This window comes from Centropristis striata, chromosome 16, assembly GCF_030273125.1.
Source record: "Centropristis striata isolate RG_2023a ecotype Rhode Island chromosome 16, C.striata_1.0, whole genome shotgun sequence".
Lineage (NCBI taxonomy): Eukaryota > Metazoa > Chordata > Actinopteri > Perciformes > Serranidae > Centropristis > Centropristis striata.
In genome coordinates this window covers 5,845,395-5,864,961 of record NC_081532.1, presented here as the reverse complement: position 1 = coordinate 5,864,961, position 19,567 = coordinate 5,845,395, and the positions used below count along the sequence as shown (strand labels likewise).

General features: G+C 39.8%; 1 protein-coding gene across 2 annotated transcripts in view; it reads left to right on the top strand.

Moving 5' to 3' along the window:
- Window positions 1-501: 501 nt before the first annotated feature.
- The window catches only part of luzp1 (leucine zipper protein 1), a 79,332-nt gene continuing 60,266 nt past the window's right edge, over window positions 502-19,567 (top strand). For both annotated transcript variants that reach the window (XM_059352807.1, XM_059352808.1), the window contains exon 1: window positions 502-784. The gene's annotated coding sequence lies outside the window, so the exon portion shown is untranslated. The remainder of the gene's footprint in view (window positions 785-19,567) is intronic.

Sequence of the window (19,567 nt, the reverse complement as noted above, 5' to 3'; positions counted from 1 at the left end):
TTTTGAGGTACTTGTACTTTACTTGAGTATTTCCATTATGTAACTTTATACTTCTACTTCACTACATTTAGAGGCAGTGGGTCCATTCTGCATTATGAGTACTTTTACTTTTGATACTTTAAGTACATTTTGATTCTGATACTTTTGTACTTTTACTTCAGTAAGTTTTGAATGCAGGACTTTTACTTCTAGTGGAGTAATTTCACAGTGTGGTATTAGTACTTTTACTAAAGTAAGGCATCTAAATACTTCTTCCACTGATTGTATGTGTGTACAGAGAGTTTAACTCTGCGTACATGAAGACACTCGGACTCTCCACGCAGCCTCAGCCTGGATCCATTCCTCCCCACCGGACAGACTTGCCTATGTTTTGTGGGGGAGAGAGGCGGGACCTCGCAGCCGGGAAGGGCGTTCTCTTTGCGGTCAGACCGGGCAGAGTCATCCCGAGGGGTGGGTCCTCCGGCAGCAGTAAAGGAAAACCCACCTTTTTTCATTGTTAAGGACGCGGTGGAATGTGATGGTTTGATCTGAAACGGGCCAGGGAGGGGAATATCCGAGAGGAAAGGACCGAGGAAAGTGATTAAGGGAACGGGGGGAACCAAAAGACGCATTCCCCCCAGCCGCCTCCAACTCTCCGCTTCTCTGTGAGGATATGTGGATGAACTTGTCCTCTCCGAGTCGGCAGCAGCAGCAGCAGCGAGTCCTCCCGTCCGCACGAGCTCTCACCGTGTCAAGTTGTGGATTTACCGCTGCGTTTTTCTCACCCGGCGGCGGAGCAGCTAAGGTAAAGTTACACCTTTTTATTTCTCTGTGTTTTCGGGGTTTTTTTTTTTATACAGAACATGTGTTTTTAGAGGGGTTCAGACAGCGGCTTCCTGACTTGGATCCAACCAGTCGGGACTGCAGAAGTCTGAACTGCGGCAAGTTTTTCAACCCTCCTCCTCCTCCTCCTTGTCGTCGTCCTTCTCCTCCTCTTCCTCTGCTCGTTTTGTAGCCAAAAGGAAGCATCCAGGACTGCGGCGAAAACCTCAGGTGGTTAAAATGTAGCGGTGCAACATCATATTTTGTTAACACGTCGCAGTTTTTGCACTGTTTCCAGCGTTTTGGCTGCAAAAGTGTTGCATGTTTGCGATTCGGCTGCGTCTACGCACTTAAAAACGTCAAGCTTTTTAATATAGGCTGCTGCATTACAAGCTACAGTACAGAACATGGGGAGAGGAAAACATTAAAAAGAAAGTGTTTTTCTATCTGTACATGCTTTTGACATTAATGTAGTTTATGTTTTGGCTACTAGGGAGGCCTACTAAACGTTTTGTAGGCCTGTTTTAACAAACTGTGATTCCCCCTTGTTTCTTAAAGTCGTTAGGGATTTTAGGGTATTTTTATGAATGAAGTGAAAATGTTTCTGTTTCTTTCAGTATTCATAACATATTCTAGCATAAGTAGACGTTGTACCTGACTGCTAAAGGCACTGTTGGCTGTTTTTCCCTTCAGGGTATGCATAAAAAACTATGTTTACACATGCACATATATATTTCTTGCACTTCAGAGTATGTATACAGAAAGCAGATACTGTATGACATGATGTATTAGTAGATACTGCACTTGTTCATGAAAAGGTTGCATATACAGACTGGCCTGAATATATTTTGGGTAAAGCTTAATCACATCATAAAATCCCAACTGAATCCCAACATTATGGTGGTTTTACACTGAAGGAAATCTAAACACCACCTGTATTTAGGTTTCTTAATCCGTTGAATGAGTTCACTGTTAATTAAGCCATTTTGACTGCAGCTGGAAGACTGTAAAGATAAATGAGTTGTGCACATGTTCCTGTGTGCTGGGTTCAGTTTTTTTGGATGGTGGACAAAGATGTGGATCTATAGACAGAAAATTAGTAGTTTGTAAAGGAAAAAAGGGCTAAACATTCCCTGGTTCCAGCTTTCAAAGGGGAGGATTTGTTGTAAATATGAGTGGCATGAATGTTTGGCGGGTTTGGACAGTTTGCCAAACAAAACAAGCAGTTTAAAGACGTCAACTACTGTGTCACAAATTGTTCTGGGCGTCATTTTATTGCCTACATTAATTGACTTACAAGTTGCAAGACATGTTTGTTCTGTTTGTTTTCTTTCACGTGAGCTGGAATGCACATGCATGTATGAAACCAAGGTGGCAAAATGTTAACAGTATGGGCCCTGTGCTGCCTCACCAGATCAGTAATAGAGGAGTGTGTGTGTGTATGTGTGTGTGTGTGTGTGTGTGTCAACAGCAGAAAAGGTAGTTGTCGTGGTGGAATACTAATCTGCCAGGTGGGGCTCGTAAAGAGCAGCACAGGGAGGGAAGGAGATGGAGGGGACCTGCCTTGACCTGTTTCAGACATGAAGGAGACAAAAAAAAAATCACTGATGACTTTCCAGTAAGGCTCGCCCTCCCAGCCAGCTGTAGATTATACCAGCTGAGCTACCAGCTTCAGCTGCTGCACTGAACTTTCCTGCAGGATTTTGCACTTGCATGGCAGCTTGTCATGGCGGTAGATGTGTGAAAAGGGTTTCCTACGGTATTTTGGAGTTGATCTTGACACCGCATGTGGAGGGAATGTCTGCAGTTTGTGCTGTCAGTTTGGAAATGTTGGGATGAAATGCAAAGGGAAAATTAAATGAGAGTACCAGCAAAGTGAAGAGTGAGATGTCTAAATTTCCCCCTGATTATGGCTTGATCCACGCATTTACAGTCTTGGGAAATCATGCTCCGAGTTGGTTGCACCGGCTCGCCGGAGGGATATCTGAACATGGTTCTTCAGTGCAACGATCGCTGTTACTGCTGACACAGAAAGAGAGCCGCCACCACCTGTTGTGTGATCTTTTAAAGCCATCTCTATTGGTAACAAGTGACACAAAGACAGAGTTTGCACCACGTCCTGTCCAGGAGTTGTCGCCTGCCATGCAAAGTAATAATAATACCCCTCGCTCCTCTTTTATGACCTGGGCTATACCACGCATGATTGGTTTTCCACTCCGCAGAACGCCGCGACCGCCCAATGAAACTGCCTGCACTGCTTTGGGTGAAACCAAAAACTAATCATTATGGGTGTCCAATAAGGGTAATTATCAGACTAAGCACTGGACCTGGGGATTATGGAGTGGCTAAATGACTGCTCTGGGGATTAAATTAAAATATTGAGGTTTTCTGCCTGGGAGAATCAAACCGCTGGGAATGTCAAACCCAGCTTGCCGGTGGTAGTATTACTGCCACTCTGCACATCAAGGTTTATACAAAGAGCCCCTGATGTTAGTGTAATAGCGTCACATCAGTGTGGAGTTACACTACATGGATGGAATTCGCTGCAAGTGTATGCATATAAAAATGGATATTGTTTAGGCTGAGTTGGACGGAAAACACAAATTGAGAAATGGTTTGGTATAATTAAAGCATCAACTTGTATTATTATTTAAATCCACAAGAAAAGAACACAAAGTGGGCAGTAAGCCAACATTAAAGTGATATCAATACCAATGGAGTACTCCATTTAATACCTTTTCCTCTCTACGTTACTGTTCTGATGTCCCGCCGGCGGGAAACTTTACAACCATAAACTAGAGACCTGGAGCATTCAGAGGATGTGCAGCTTTCCAAGGTTTATTGACCATAAGAAGGTTTCTCAGCAGTTTGTAAAACAGAAGTGCTTGTCATCCAATCGCTGAAAATACAGAAATCTCCAAAATGTTTTTTAACCCAAATCTCAGCATGGGTTCTGCTATGTTGTTCCAAAGGTCTTTATATATTTATGTGATATTCTGGAGGGTTTTTCTGACCATTTTATCCATTCTCGATATAAATATATTTGCATTATTGAGCACCAAATGTGTGAAGCAAATGGTATCAACCCAGAAATTGCTGCAACAACTTCTGGGACACAGTTGAACACGGACTGGACTTTAGAAAGCGTACCCTAATGTTGTGACCCTTTATACACCATAATAGGTTTCAATAAATAAATAATTAATTCATTAAGTCATATTGATTAGATATTTTTGACCAGAACAACTTGACACACTTCTGAGCAAATTAAAATTAATCTTCGGTTTCACAGCTTTCAGATGATGTTCACCACTTCTATGTGGCATTTATTGTTGACCTGCTATCTCCCCCTAAACATCCTCTGCCCACAACCACCAAAAAGGTCTTTGAACAATAAGAGTTTATCTGATACCCATCATGCAAATGGAACATTCCATTAAATAAAATGCCACCACAGCATTTATTTTTATCAGATGCCACAGGTGTGTCGTATCTCCAAACATTCAAATGTTTTGGTGGCACGCTGAACCACTAACTCCATCAAATACATCAATCATCACAGACTGTACAGGCTGCAGTAGTGGGCCAATAACACGTCCCATTGAATCGTATGACTCTTGTGGTGTTTGGCTGCAAACAAAACCATAGAAATAGTGAATTTTTTTTGTCTAAATCTGGGTGCAAAAGTTAAATTTAATGCACATATCGTAGGACTGGAGATACTACTTGTTGATAAAGCTGATACCTTAAAGATAACACGCATTCAAATTGTTTTAAATCACAGTTCAAAATCAAAAGATATTGAATTTACTCTCACATATGGAAAAGGAAACGTTCAACTGTGTCCCAGTGTTTTGGCATTTTGACTTAAAAAATCACCAGACCATTTAATCAATTATTAATTTATTTCCAATGGACTAATTGATTGTCAGCATAATGAAGACTAGGCCTGTCATGATAATTACTATATCAACTTATCGTTTTATCTATCTATCTATCTATCTATCTATCTATCTATCTATCTATCTATCTATCTATCTATCTATCTATCTATCTATATATATATATATATATATATATATATATATAATATATTCCCACATTTCATTCATCTTTTATATTGACAGGCCTAATGCAGACGACTCAGATCGTGCACTGAGTGTATCTTGTTCCTTCTCAAATGAATAAAGGTTAAAATAAATGTCAGTGTGTCCTTTCCAGCCAAATCTATACATCCTAGAATGCTGTAATGGATACTCAGGTACAATTTGGACCGGATGGTGTTGACTATTATTAGTGGTAGTAGTCTCTCACTTTCAGCCTCCGTAACCCTCTCACCAGGAATAGAGAGCGGAGGATGCATACACACACACACACACACACATACACATACACACACACACAGGATACAGAGGGATGGTGCAGGCGTTACAATTTGTTGGCCTCCTTGAAATAGCACAGATGAATCATGGTTTCTTACAGGCTTGTAATAAAGCCCACACACACAGTGTGTATACTGTACATCCTTTTGTGAGTATGTGTATGTGTGTGTGTGTTTTGTGATAATGCAATAATGGGCTCAGTATCCGGGACAGAGGCTGCTGTTGACAGTATGCAGGCCAGCTGGAGCTGCTGTCTGTCTATTAGACATGCAGGAGGACGGCTTCGTGCTATAAAGACGCCTAAACATGTCTGGAGTGTGTGTGTGTGCGTTTAAGGGACGATATATTCCATTAATCAATTAGTCAATCAACAGAAAATTAACCTGCAACTAGGGCTGGGCGACATGGACCAAAAGTAGTGATCGACCGATACAGGTTTTTCAAGGCTGATGCCGATGCCGATTATTTTGACATCAGTCTTAACCGATCCCCGATACGTGCTGCCGATTTTTTTTAGGCCGATTCTTGAAGCCGATATTTCCTTTTCTCCCTCCATTTACATCATAAAAATGACAAAATGACAACAAATGTTACACAAGTCTCAATTTAAACAAAAAAAAGAAACATTTATTAACAAAACAGACAAAACATATTAACAGTTGGATAGCAAACAATGTGTATGTTGTTCTAGGCCTGGAGGTGGTGGCGCTTCAGATGAGTCCACATATTTGATGTGTTTTTCTTTTCTCCGGTATCAGCAGCAGCTCACCAGAGAACGGCAGATGTTGCACCGAGCCTTGCCTGCTGTTGGCTCAGTGAAATGGGCTAATTGATCGGAGAACGCACGCACGTATTGGCCAATGCCGATACAGTTAAAAAACGCAAATATCGGCCGATATATCGGTCTACCTCTATATTCCATTAATCAATTAGTCAATCAACAGAAAATTAACCTGCAACTAGGGCTGGGCGATATGGACCAAAAGTCATATCCCGATATATTTAGGCTGAATATCGATATACGATATATATCCCAATATTTTTAACGCAAAGACTGCACTTAATTGATCCATTTGGGATGACTCCCTCAAGGAAATTGAAGTTCCAGTAGCATACAAATGCAATTAAGATAAACAATCAAACAATAGATAAATAAATATAGAGGAATGTATGGCATTGTGTTTTGAACAGTGGATAAATGACCAAATAAGAAGCTTTAAATAAAATATTGCATGGTTATTGTACAAGAAAAGGAAGAAGATAAGTGTCCAAGTTATTTTTGTACAGTGGCTTCTGTTGTTTTTTTCCTACAAACTTATTTTCTACAAGAATATCTTCCAGCTTCTCAATTGTAGGATTTTATGCTTTTATTTGTCTTCTGTTAAATGTAAACTGAACATCAAAGGCTTTTGGGGCTTTTTGTGACGCAAAACAACCAATTTAAAAAGCAAAAAATGTTCTGCTAGGGATCTCTCGTACAAAACAATAACAAAAGGCAGAGTTTGGTGACGTTGTGAAGTAACGTCATTACAGTCACCTTCTCCTGGTTAGGATTCTTTCAGTGTTCATTGTTCAGAAGGTTTTTACCAGGAGCCAAATTATCTGCAGGAGTCTCCTCTCCAAAACAAACTGACCTGCTGATTAAAACCAGTAGAAACGCTGAATATACCAGTTTCATGTTAAAAATCAGTGTTTTCTGATGCTGGGCACAGGATGTTCTCAGTTATCAGATGTTCTCTGAACAATGTATCGTAAAAATATGTCTAAAACTGGATAAAAAGTCAATTTATCACAGCTTCTAGCAGACAACCACAATGCTGACACATGCTTATAGGGGATATGACGCCATAAAACGAATGAGGCCCCTTTTTCCTGATTAGAATTATGGATTTCTCTAAGTTTGAAAATTGATGGAAACATTTGGGATAAACAATTAAACAAAATATATAACGTATTCCTCGTCCTTTTTAGACATTTGAATATGGAAAAGTTACATATTGTACTTTTTAAAACCAGCTGCAGGCTCTGGGAAATAACAGTACAACAGAAAAAGTGGATTATGACAGTAAATATTAGCTGCAGCCCCAAAGGCAGGGACATGCATATCAACTGCTTGTATGCTGCTGTGTACACAGATGTTTTTAGGCTAGCTTGTGTTGCTAAAATGGACAGAAAAAAAACTCAACTCTTAACCAATAATCAAAACTTTCCAAGGAAATCGCTTTAGCTTATATGATTTTAAGAGTTTTATATAGATTTGAGCTTGATTTTGTTGCTTTCTTTCCTCCTCTGAACTCTCTCCTAGGGCTGGGCGATGTGGACCAAAAGTCATATCCTGATATATTTAGGCTGAATATCGATATACGATATATATCCCGATATTATATTCGCAAAGTGAGAGCAAATGTTCAGTCAAAGCCAAATATGACATGTCACAAGTAGTTTTATTGAAACTGTTTATTTAAGTCAACATAAATATTGTATAACAACAGGAGAACCTTTTTTTTAATCAAAGCTCCATAAAGTGCACATTTAAATAAAAAAATCTTAAATAAAAATGGCCTATGAAATAAAAAAAGCCTATCTTTTTCTGAAATAAATATATTTATATGAGAAAAGAATAACTAACATTACAAAAGAACTAAATACGACAAACCCTAGTAAGGGCAGCATTTATATATAAAGAAACAAACAAAAATTTGAACTATATTACGAATAAGAATACGAATACTTTATTTTTGGATAGGGACAGTGCACATTAATGAACATCGATAAACATCTTTATATAATAAATAATATGCCGGATTATAACAAGGCTGCTAGGTTGCATCCGTAGTCCCTAAAAAATACAAATAAATACAAATATAAAAGACATCAAGTACATAGGTAAGATACAAATAGAGGAGACAACACACACACAACACAACACATTAATATATGCAATATGGTCTAATTCCATATATATATCTATATATCGCCCAGCCCTAACTTAAAGTATCAAAAGTAAAAGTACTCGTTATGCAGAATGAACCCACTCAGGTTATTATAAATATTATATATACATATATAACTAGATTATTTGTATTGATCCACATTTAAAAATATATCAATATAGTTTTTATATCGATATATCGCCCAGCCCTAATCTCTCCTCTACTTTAAACATTATTTTCTCTATTCCTCCCTTTCTCCTGCTCCTTCTCCCTCTCTTCTCTCTCCTCTTCCTGCCTGCCTTCGCTGCCAGCTTTCTTTATCAGTGGTGGGCCAGTGACAGGGCAGGGCTGTGTGATTTCAGCTGGAGTTCAAACTACTTGAACTTTGTGTGTATTCATGGTTTTGTGTGTATGTGTGTATGTGTGTGTGTGTGTGTATGTGTGTACATGTATGTCTGCGTGTCAAAGTACTTTTGCTCGGTGCTGTTCCCAGCCGTGTCGATCTGTCATCGGATCCTCGAGGCTGAGAGTGTCAATCACTCAGCGAGCAGCAGTCAGAAGTACATCTCAGCTCCACGAGTTCACACGCCTCGCTCTCACAGGCTCATTAACACACACACCAACACACGGGGCGACAGATATGTGCTCTCACTCTAAGAATTCAAAGCAAGAATGGATTCTGTTCATACGTTGTACTTCTGCGTGTGTGAATGAATCCTCCCTCGTTAGTCCTGTAAAGCGTGCCAATCAGCCTCCTCATTACCAGCTGCTCTGGTGGTCACTCACCGAGGCCTCGCCACTCTGCTCTGCTGCAGATGAGAACCAGCAGATTCATCACGGAGATCTGCTCCGGTGAAGGCGGCAGGTGCACGTAACTGTATCATGTCCAGTACACAGCAGAAGATATCCATGATGCATTTCCAATGCAGAAGGTCATGTGACACTGCAGGGACTTTGCCTATAACGTGACATTCACATTTACATTCACACAAAAAATTGCTGTGGATACTGATGGTAACCTGGCTATTTAAAAATTGCGAGTTTGTCCAGGAAGTCCGTGTCACAATAGTGATGATTCACCTTTGATCAATCAGTGGTCTGCAGTGTTTTAACTCCATCTTCTAATGTCGGCTCTGCTCGTTTGGAACCTTGACTCCGGTGATACCAGAAAACGTGCCCGGTATCAGGAACTTACCACAACTTTGCTGATGGAAAACCAAAAAGAGTTGAGTTCAGTAGAGCTGTATTATTCCATACAGTGGAAATGCAACACTACCCTTGACGATAGTCATCCGATCACTGTTCACTGCGGCGGGCGGTGCTAACTTGGCACAGCGTCCATCGCTTATTGTAAACAAACCGGCATGCTAACTGTGCACAGAGTGTCCCGTCCATCAATCCATCCATTATCTTTAACCGATATTCCGCACTTGGGTCGTGGCCGGCTGGAGCCGATCCAAGCTGTGATTGGGCGAGAGGCAGGGTACACCTGGACAGGTCGCCAGACAATCACAGGGCTGACATATAGATACAGACAATCATGCTCTCATTCACACCTACGGGCAATTTAGAGTCACCAATTAAACCTAAGTGCTGTTTTTGGACTGTGGGAGGAAGCAGGAGGAAGCAGGAGTACAGCGTCCGTCGCTTATTGTAAACAAACCGGCATGCTAACCGTGCACAGAGTGTCCAGTGCTTGTTGTAAACAAACGGAGGTGACTAAGTGAACACATTCTGTTGCAGCACATACACACTGTAATGCTACGGAGCTAACTGTGTAGCCTGATAGCACTGTGCCACTGCGCAGCACTCTGCTGCTCTATTGCTCGTCACTATTGTCTCCTCCCACTACCCTACAACCTCCTTCTGCGACGCCAGACTGCACTATGAAAGGGCAGAACATCACTTTGCCTTCGCGGGATAACTATGAATGCCCTAAGGCAAAAAGCCGGCACAGATTGTAAAGGGACATTTGGTCTTCCCATTTAACTTTCTTCACATTGTAGGACTAATAAATTATTACCAAACAACAAATGAAATGTTTTACCTTGAGTTTGACCTTAATCTAAAACCTTGTTTCCCTGGTTCTGATTTGCTGCATTTAATCTCTTTTCAAAACTCAAACTACTGCTTTACAGAATATCATTTTGTTCAGATTTTTTAACCTTGAATCAGTATTCACATCTCTCTTCAGCCTCTCTGTCTGTGTATAGTGTCTTGTATTGTGTGATTTGTGTCTTAATCGTCAGCGAGGTTGTGTAACCAGGACTCCTATTCAACCAGTGAGCCAAAAGGACATGTGTGGCATTCACTGACCTGTTATTGAGTTACTGTGTGGTTATCGAACCTGCTGTTGCATGAGCAAGTGGTTATGAAATGGGAACTTTGGGAGCAAATTAGGCTCTTGTTAAATGATCGACTTTGGAACAAGTTTTTAGTCCGAGCCAAAATATCAGGTCCATAAATTGTTTGTAATGAGGCTTTGAGCTGACAATAATGAGTCATAAATTTTTAAGAAAAACGTGTCTTTGAAACATTTACTGAACCTTTACTCAGACTTCCTTCAGTACTATGAATGAAACATTTCCATTTCCTTGTATTCTTTTCTGCGTGACAAGCCTCCTAGTCAGTCATATAAGCAGTTCTGGCAGACGCTCATTGCCTTTCCTTTGTCATTATGAAGAAATCCTCACAGCTCAATGCAGAGCTATAATCATACTCTCCTAATTAAGTTTATAAATTATTTTTGCTCTGCCTGTAGCTGAAAGCTGGGCTCTGTACTGCTGGTAGAGAAGTTCAAACCTTTGCTAAAACATGTGGCTTTCAGAACACGAAACCCTCAGCATGTGCAGAATCTTGATAAGAAATCCAATTATGGACATCTTTTTATGATAAGCGATAAAACTGGCTCAGATACTACACTCCCTCTACAGTGTACTGGCTTAAAACAGATGTCTTCACTGCTCCTCTATCACTGTGCCTAAAGAATTATCTGCTGCTTGTAATGCAGACCTGTAGCAGACGTCCAAACTGCCTCCTAGCGCCGTATTTCAGGAATTTAAATTTATGAACACCCATCAGTCCCCTGCAGCCCTCGAACCCAAGCAGCTGCCCTGCTGTTGACCATGTGATGGTCCTTAAGCTGTGGTAACTGTAGAGGAAAAAAACTCATCATCTGGTCTTCATTTTGGCTTCCCAACGGTCCACCATTTCCTTATCACACAGGAGCAGAGAGGGACGTATTTAGCGTTTAGGGCTGGGTATTGCCTTGAAAAATGACAATACCTGTACCCTTAAAGTGTTATAAAGTACTTATTTTTTTACCGTGTGACTTACCGTGAGGGAGCCTTTAGTTGCTATGCGGAACCGTCTTCCTATAGACATCAAGACCTTTCCCACCATCTCATTTTTAAATCCAGACTAAAAACCAAACTTTTCCATGATGCCTTCCACTAACACACTCTTGCACCCGTGGTCTGTTAGCCTTTATGTTTTTATCTGTGCTGTGTTTTTGCTTTTTTGCTTTTATTAATTTGTTTTGTAATTATTTATTTTGCTTTTGTCATTTCTGTGTAATAGTGTTGTCACAATACTAAAATTTTCAACTCGATACCGATACTCAGGAAAATATTCGATACTCAGGAAAATATTCGATACTTAATACCATTTTCGATACCACCAGGATAAAAACAAAGACCCCAAAATTTAACAGAAATATTTTTATTAACAAGAAAAATGCAACATGTAAAAATGAACAGAACCACAGGTTAAATATTTATAATAAAAAACAGTTGTGCAAAAAGAAACTGCAACTATGATAACAAGCTTCAGATACTCGATACTTTTGAATATGAGTATCGTATCTGGATACGTTTTAGTATCGATACTTCTGACAACCCTACTGTGTAATATGTTCGCTGTAAATTTGCATGTCTTCATTTTTTTATTCAAATTATTTAAACTTTTTTTAGTCGATTTGACCTCTTATGACATGACATTTTAGATAGTTTAATATGTGATTGTTATGATTATGTGAAGCACATTAGGCTACCGTTCTGTGTATGAAATAGGCTCAATATCAATAAACATGACCTGACTTGACTTGACTTAAAGCATTCAGTTGCCTTAAATGCTGGCACCACTACTCCTCATCCAAATGAGTTTTATTCATGAATACATTACACGCTGAGCTGCCAACTCTCAGACTGTGTGGGTTGTAGCTGCTGCAGTAGTCAGCCAATCCCACATCGCTTTAAATTTAAACGTTTTCAGTGATTGGTTGCAAGCAAAACCATACAAATGGTGATATTTTTTTAGATTTGGGTTAGGATTGGGCCCATGGACCACTGGGCCCAGAGATATGATTTAAAAGCCAACACAGAGGCTCCACTGTCACTCACGAAATGCTTAAAAAGAGACAACTCTGATCTGTGTTTACCTTCAGTTTATAAGTGCAACTGAAGGTAAACTCTGCAGTGAAAGTGCACGGGGAGCAATTTAGGATAAAGCTGACTGTTTCAGTGACTTCTCTCTGCAGACTTTACTCTAAGGATATCTCATCTTTGTCTTTTTTTGCAAACAAACATTATCTTGAATGAATGCCGACTCACTGCAGCTTATCACAGATGCAAACATTGTTGTTTACCTGCTGATAGATTTCTATGATTTTTAGATTCTTTTAAAAATATTTTGTATCTTTTTTGGTAATTTTGTGTCTTTTTTTTATAAGGTTGTTTCTTTTTTTGGTAATTCTGTGTCTTTTGGGTCATTTTGTGTCTTTTAAAATAATTTTGTGTCTTTTTTGGTAATTCTGTGTCTTTTTCTGTCATTTTGTGTCTTTTTTTGGTCATTTTCTGTCTTTTTTGGGTCATTTTCTGTCTTTTTTAAAATAATTTTGTGTCCTTTTTGTTAATTGTGTGAATTTTTTTGTCATTTTTTGTCTTTTTAAAGTAATTTAATGTTTTTTCAGTCATTTTGTGTCTTTTCCAAGTAATTTCAGGGGTTTTTGGTCATTTTGTCTTTTTTTTTAGTCATTTTGAGTAACTTTACTCTAAAGATATCTCATCTTTGTCTTTTTTTTGCAAACAAACATTATCTCGAATGAATGCCGACTCACTGCGGCTTATCACATATGCAAACACTGATAGATGCTGATAGATTTCTATGATTTTTAGATTCTTAAATTTGAATTTCGTGGCTTTGTGTCTTCCCTTCAAGCTGTCTCTTCCTCTCACGCCCCCTGCCCTGCAGACTGAGTGCCAGTTTATTTAACAAAACTCCCCTGCCAAGAACTTGTTTGTGGCTGTTAGATATCCTCTGATAGCTGCAGGTGATAAGTCCTCTAATGTTTAATCGGCCAGCTGCCCCACATGGCTGGAGTTTGGACCACATTGACTAATAATGTGGGTCACTCTGCTACTGTGTTTGTGTTTTACATGCTTTCAGGTTGACCTGAAACACAAGTTTCCTCTTGGTTTTGGGCTTTTTTTTTCCAGCATGGGATTTAGGTTTCTGTTTCAGCCTCCAATAAGTTGTTTTACAGAAGCTCCCCTGCGCGCCTGTTTTGTTCCTACACTGTACAGGCTGCTCAAAAATGGCTACCTCGTCGATCCTTGAAGAAAAGTAGTGCAAAGGAAACAGACTTCAAAAGCATGTAGGAGGCACAGAGAGGCGGAGGAGGGAGGGAAGGAGGGAGGCAGAGGGACTTTTTAACAGGGGAGAGCTAAAGTTAAGACATTTCTTGTAAATTCCTCAGCCACACTTTATTTTTTTAGGTGTTTTCGCCTCCTCAACAGGCCAATATTTCCCCTATCTCCTTCCGATTGTTATCTCGTCCCGCTCACTCTCTCCTACTCCTTTCCCCTCGCTAAAGAGGAGACCCTGTCACTCCCCCTCCTCCTGCCTGGTCCAGGGGTATTTTTGGAAGTTAATGAAAAGAGAAATCTGAACCGCTTACCCTTAAAAGGCATGTCTGGGTCAGCCGGGTGGAAACTTGTGTTATTAATGTCCTTAACATTTTCTATGTGAGTGGGTCATCTGTGATTGTAAGTATGCGTGCGTTCGGTGCTGCGTACAGCGCAGGAATGCTGTGGGTCGGGGGGCTCGGAGAGAAGGGGGGTGGGCTCGGGAGCAGGCCTACGTCTTCAGGAAGGGAGGGGGGTCAGGGGCATATTTGGCATATTTCAGGAGCCATTCCAGTCTGGTTCAAGATGCATTCTTCTTCCTAGAGATCTGGCTGTGTGGCCAGACAGGCGATGATCAAGGGAAGGGAAGAAGTGAACATCACGCTCTACTTCCCATCAGTCTTGTGATGCCAGTGATGGAAGATGGTTCAGAATACACACGGCTGAAAAAAGTCGCCAACACAGGTGGTAAAGAGATGCCAACCACTTCAGTCTTTTTATTTCTCCACAATAAGAGTCAAACCCACAGACTGACCAACAAAGTATTCAGTCAAACTGAAGTGAACTGATACCAAACATGTATGGACGACAACAACTGCAGCATTTTATCAAACTTTCAAAAACTTAAAGCTTCACTGCTCTGAGTTTTTTTTTTTTAATGAAACGTAAAGAAAGCCGAACTTTGCAGCGTTATTTCGACAACTTCCCGACACAATATCCTGACACATTGTGCCTATAGATTCCTTAGGTCTCCTAGTTTCATATGATACTAGTATCTCCAGTATATTCCTAAAAGTGAGCTGCTACAGATGGAATAAAAAAGCGGTGAAAATACTGCGGGCCATCGGAACGCTAAATATTGAATTACCTGAATTTTTTTGAATTAAACATAAAGAAAGCCTAACTTTGCAACTTATTTCTTTTTAAAAAAAACTTTGTTTATTAAGTTTTTTTCACAATAGAACAAAGACATACAGGAACACTTGGAACAGAATCCCTACCCCAAAAAGTAAAAATAAATAAATATACAGATAGATAAATAAATAACGATAAATAGATGATTCATTCTAAGACAATATAAGTTAAGTATGTTGTAAAAGAGGACATATATAAACATAAAAAGGAGAGAATTTTACAGAAAACAAAAAAACCGACACGATATCCCGGTTCCTGTAGGTTCCTTATATCTTCTAGTTTCATATGATACCTCCAGTATCTCCAGTATATTCCCTAAAGTGAGCCTGCTATGGATGGAATAAAAAAAAACGGTTAAAATACTTTACATTATCCATGTTTCTGCCCCTAGTGAGCCTCATGAATAGTTGTTGACTGCCTGAACATGAACATTAAATATGAGATATTAACAGAGAAAGTGAAATATCATTTTTCCCCCTTGAAAATGAATATTTAACTGACAAGAATGAAACCGTTTGTTCTTTCTTGGCTCTGACTAGTTGACAGACAGCTCCAGGAAGGTTCTGCTAAAGATGTCAAATTATCATCCCAACCACAAGAGGTAAAAAGATGCCACCTACATCCTAACACAGGTGTCCAACCCCTTCACAACCTCTATAATATCCATAAAAGGCAAAATGTTTTACCAAAGCCCTTCACCGAGCTGCAGGGTTTGTGTGTCTTGGGCACCAGCACTACAACTTAATGAGTGTTTATATGCAGAGAGCTGTAATATGTCTCTTTCAACCTCTCTTCCGTGGCATTATAGTCACTGCTTCTCTCCCCTAGAATTTATGATGTTTTTAGCCTGTTATTTGCAGCCGGATGGCTACTGACTGACGTGACAGTGGTTGGCAGGAGTTCACTGTGGCTGCAGCAGTCCAGCGCTCAGCAGAGGTCGGGTTCATCATGAGGTCTTGAGTCTGTGTAGAGCATGAGTCTCAAACTCGCGGTCCGCGGGCCAATTGCGGCCCTCATGACGATATTTTGTGGCCCCCACCTTGATATGAAAGTTTAATGTTAGTTTTATATGAATGGCACTTTACCGTGTTGTGTGTGGAAGGTCCCTTTAATTACTTTTTTTGGTAATTTTGAGTCTTTTTTTTTTTTATAAGTCTGTGTCTTTTTTGGTAATTCTGTGTTTTTTGGGTCATTTTGTGTCTTTTTTTAAAATGTTGTGTCTTCTTTGGTAAATCTGTGTCTTCTTTGGTAATTCTGTCTTTTTTTTCTGTCATTTTTTGTCTTTTTTGGCCATTTTGTGTCTTTTTTTGGGTCATTTCGTGTCTTTTTTAAAAATAATTGTGTGTCCTTTTTGTTAATTCTATGATTTTTTTTGTCATTTTGTGTCTTTTTAAAGTAATTTAGTGTTTTTTCAGTCATTTTGTGTCTTTTTGGTCATTTTGTGTCTTTTTTTTTTTAGTAATTTCATGTCTTTTTTCGTCATTTTGTGTCTTTTTTTGGTCATTTTGACACTGCCTCCAGCAGCCCCCAGGTAATTTGAGTTTGAGACCCTTGGTGTCGAGGGCCGGAGTGGACAGAATCTACAGCTATACGCTTCATTCTTTTATTTCTAAAACTTGCAGCAAAACAGTTTCCTTTGACAAATCACTGTGTGTCAAATCAACCTGGCACTAAAGTACACTGATAAAAGAGCAAACTATTAGAATATCAAATGCTCCTTCTTCCTGCTGGGAGCCTATTGTCCTGACTCTGGTGCTGCTGTTTCTGGGTGAGGCCCAGAGAGACGACATCAAATGTGCCCGCTGCCTGTCTGTCTTGTGCTTTGATGCGTCTGATGTCTCTTCTGTTTTGATCTTAGCAGGGAGATGTGGATTAGGGGAACCACCACAACTGTGACAAAGGGAAACCAGAGTGCACAAGAACTGCTAACAAAATGAAAAGTTTGAAGCTTATTAGATCTCAAGCCAGTTGAACACCTCCGCCACTATTATTAAATTACCCAATGAGGGGAATTTCTGTGGAAGTGTGGTGAGTAGAGCTGCATAGACTTGTAGAATATATGCCTAAGGAGCAATGAAGCTGTCACTGCTGCTTGTTGTTGTTCATTTTCCCTTGAATTTGTTTGTCTGAAACATGGTTGCACGTACGCAAACGCAAATGAAAACACCTGACCCAGCCGGCGCTGTAAACAAATAGGGAGGAACGTGAACAGATGTGCACAGAAGGAAGAAAAATAAATAAAATCTAGTAGAGGAGGGAGTCAGCAGAGTCCCCACTGTATGATTTTATCCCGATACTTGAGTCACGATATGATATTATTGCGATTTTAACCCTTTATTGGGCGAAAAACTATGTTTGGTACCTTCAGTGGATATCAAAATGGGGTTTCCATGTCTTTCTGTGAGGTCGTAGAACCACATGGACTTGTACGAGGACAAGATTAAAGATTAAAGTGCCAAATCTACAAGACAAAAATGTGCAGATTTAAGAGATTTAAAGTGGCAAATCTGCTCCAAAAAGTCGCAGATTTACGAGACAAAAGTGGGGAGAAAAAAATTGTTTTTCTCGCAGATTCACCACTTTAAATCTCATAAATCTGCACTTTTTTCTCCTAGATTTGACACCTTTATCTCATAAACTTTTTTTCTCCAAATATTAACGCCCCTCCCCCAGGTCCGTATGTTTTTTTTACACATTCTGGCAGTATGTAATATCCTCCAATATTCTCCAGGGTTGAAATTTGGAATTTGAAGTACTTCAATGAGTGCCCTATTAAGGGTTAAGCTTTTTGTGATATGGTGAGCGATACAATATATTGCGATTTAACTGTTTAACTACATTTTGTGTCCACAAAATTAAATTAAATTTTGTCAAATCAGAGAAAATTCTCAGTGTATTCATCTCACTTCAGTCTTTTTATTAGTCCACAATGAGTCAAACCCACAGACAACAACTGCAGCATTTTATCAAGCTTTACTCAACTTTAAGCTTCACTGCTCTGAATTTTTTTGAATGAAACATAAAAAAGACAGACTGAGAAGTTTAGCAAAAATAAAGTGGACTTTGGACGAGTTCTAACTGTGTCAACATCCTCAAAAGTGGCCTTCATAAATCCACTGAGTGGGTGTGGATGTTTGTTCATTCGATCATATGGTTTTGGATCCTCACATGTTCTTCCTCTGCAAACGATCCGTCTCGTGATGTACGAGTCTTTGGTCTTGTGCCTCCACCTTTTAACTGTATGAGGGATACACACACACACACACACACACACACACACACTCCTGTCTGACCTGCTCTAATCCTTGGATCTCCAGGGCGGCTCTCAAAATAAAATTCCTCCCGCAGATTATTTTTCTTGTGATCAGAAAATATACATGTTCTCAGAGAGAGGAATGTTCAGACGCCATGGCAACCTGACGATTGCTCACTTCCCCCTCTCCTGTTTCTCTCGTCCTCCGCTGTTTTGTCTTCTGTGCTCGCTTTCTACTCAACTTTATTTTTCTCTCCCTCTACTGATTTACTTTGTAGACACTTCTACAACAGGCTGTTGAACTTTTAACAACTTTTTTTTGTGTGTCTGACTTTCCAAAGTTTCCTCATTTTCTGTTCATTCTCACCTCTCCTCATTTAAAACTGGTTGGATGTTTTTCTTCTTTGCAGCAGACATCCCTCCCTCTGTTCCTCCATCCATCCATGCATTAGCAAGTCTGGTTTTAGGAGCTTTCATCATTGTGGTGCTGATGCATGCAGACCCCGACTGCTCGGCTATTTTCAGCCTCTCTTTCCCCTCCTCTGGACCCTTTTTCCCCCCTCTTTGGTTTTATTTTGGAGGAGATCTCTGCACTGTTGCCTTTTGTGAAGGGCAGCTGAGGGCTGGGTTGGCTGGTTTTCCCCTCCATGCCAACATCGCTCTTTAGAGCTCCTTCTCATGCTAACTGTCCCAACCAGGGGAAGTGAAGCAGCACAAAGCGAGCCAAGGCAAGACCATAAAAATAGACCGGCTAAAGTGCCGCTTTTTACTTTAAGAGACATGCTTACAACCCCTTCATGTCCAATATTTTTGTAGTAGTAGAAGAGGAAAAAGAAGCAAGGCTGAGTAGAGCTGCGCCTAACAATGTTTTAAGTCTTTGAAGTCTGTTTTTCACCTTTTGTTGAATATCTAATAGTGTAGAGACTAGAGGTGTGAGTCACCAGAGGTCCCAAGGTACGATTTTATCCCGATACTTGAGACCCGATACGATTATTGCAATTTTTTTTCTTCAACTTTAAGCTTCACTGCTCTGAATTCTTTTGAATGAAACCTCAAAAATAGCCTAACTTTGCAGCTTTATTTCAACAACTTCTTGATTCAATATCCTGACTCATAGTGCCTATACATTCCTTAGATCTTCTAATTTCATATGATACCAGTATCACCAGTATATTCCTAAAAGTGAGCCCCCTACAGCCTACAGAATAAACAAATATGGCAGAAAACTGACTGACCGCTGGAATATCGACACTTGATGGCCATGAATTGATATAATATTGCCATGCAAAATATCACGATACTATGCTGAATCTTTTTTTTTAGTATTAGAGTACTAAGGTTTATCTTAATTATTGATTAATCTGCCTATTATTGTCTCAA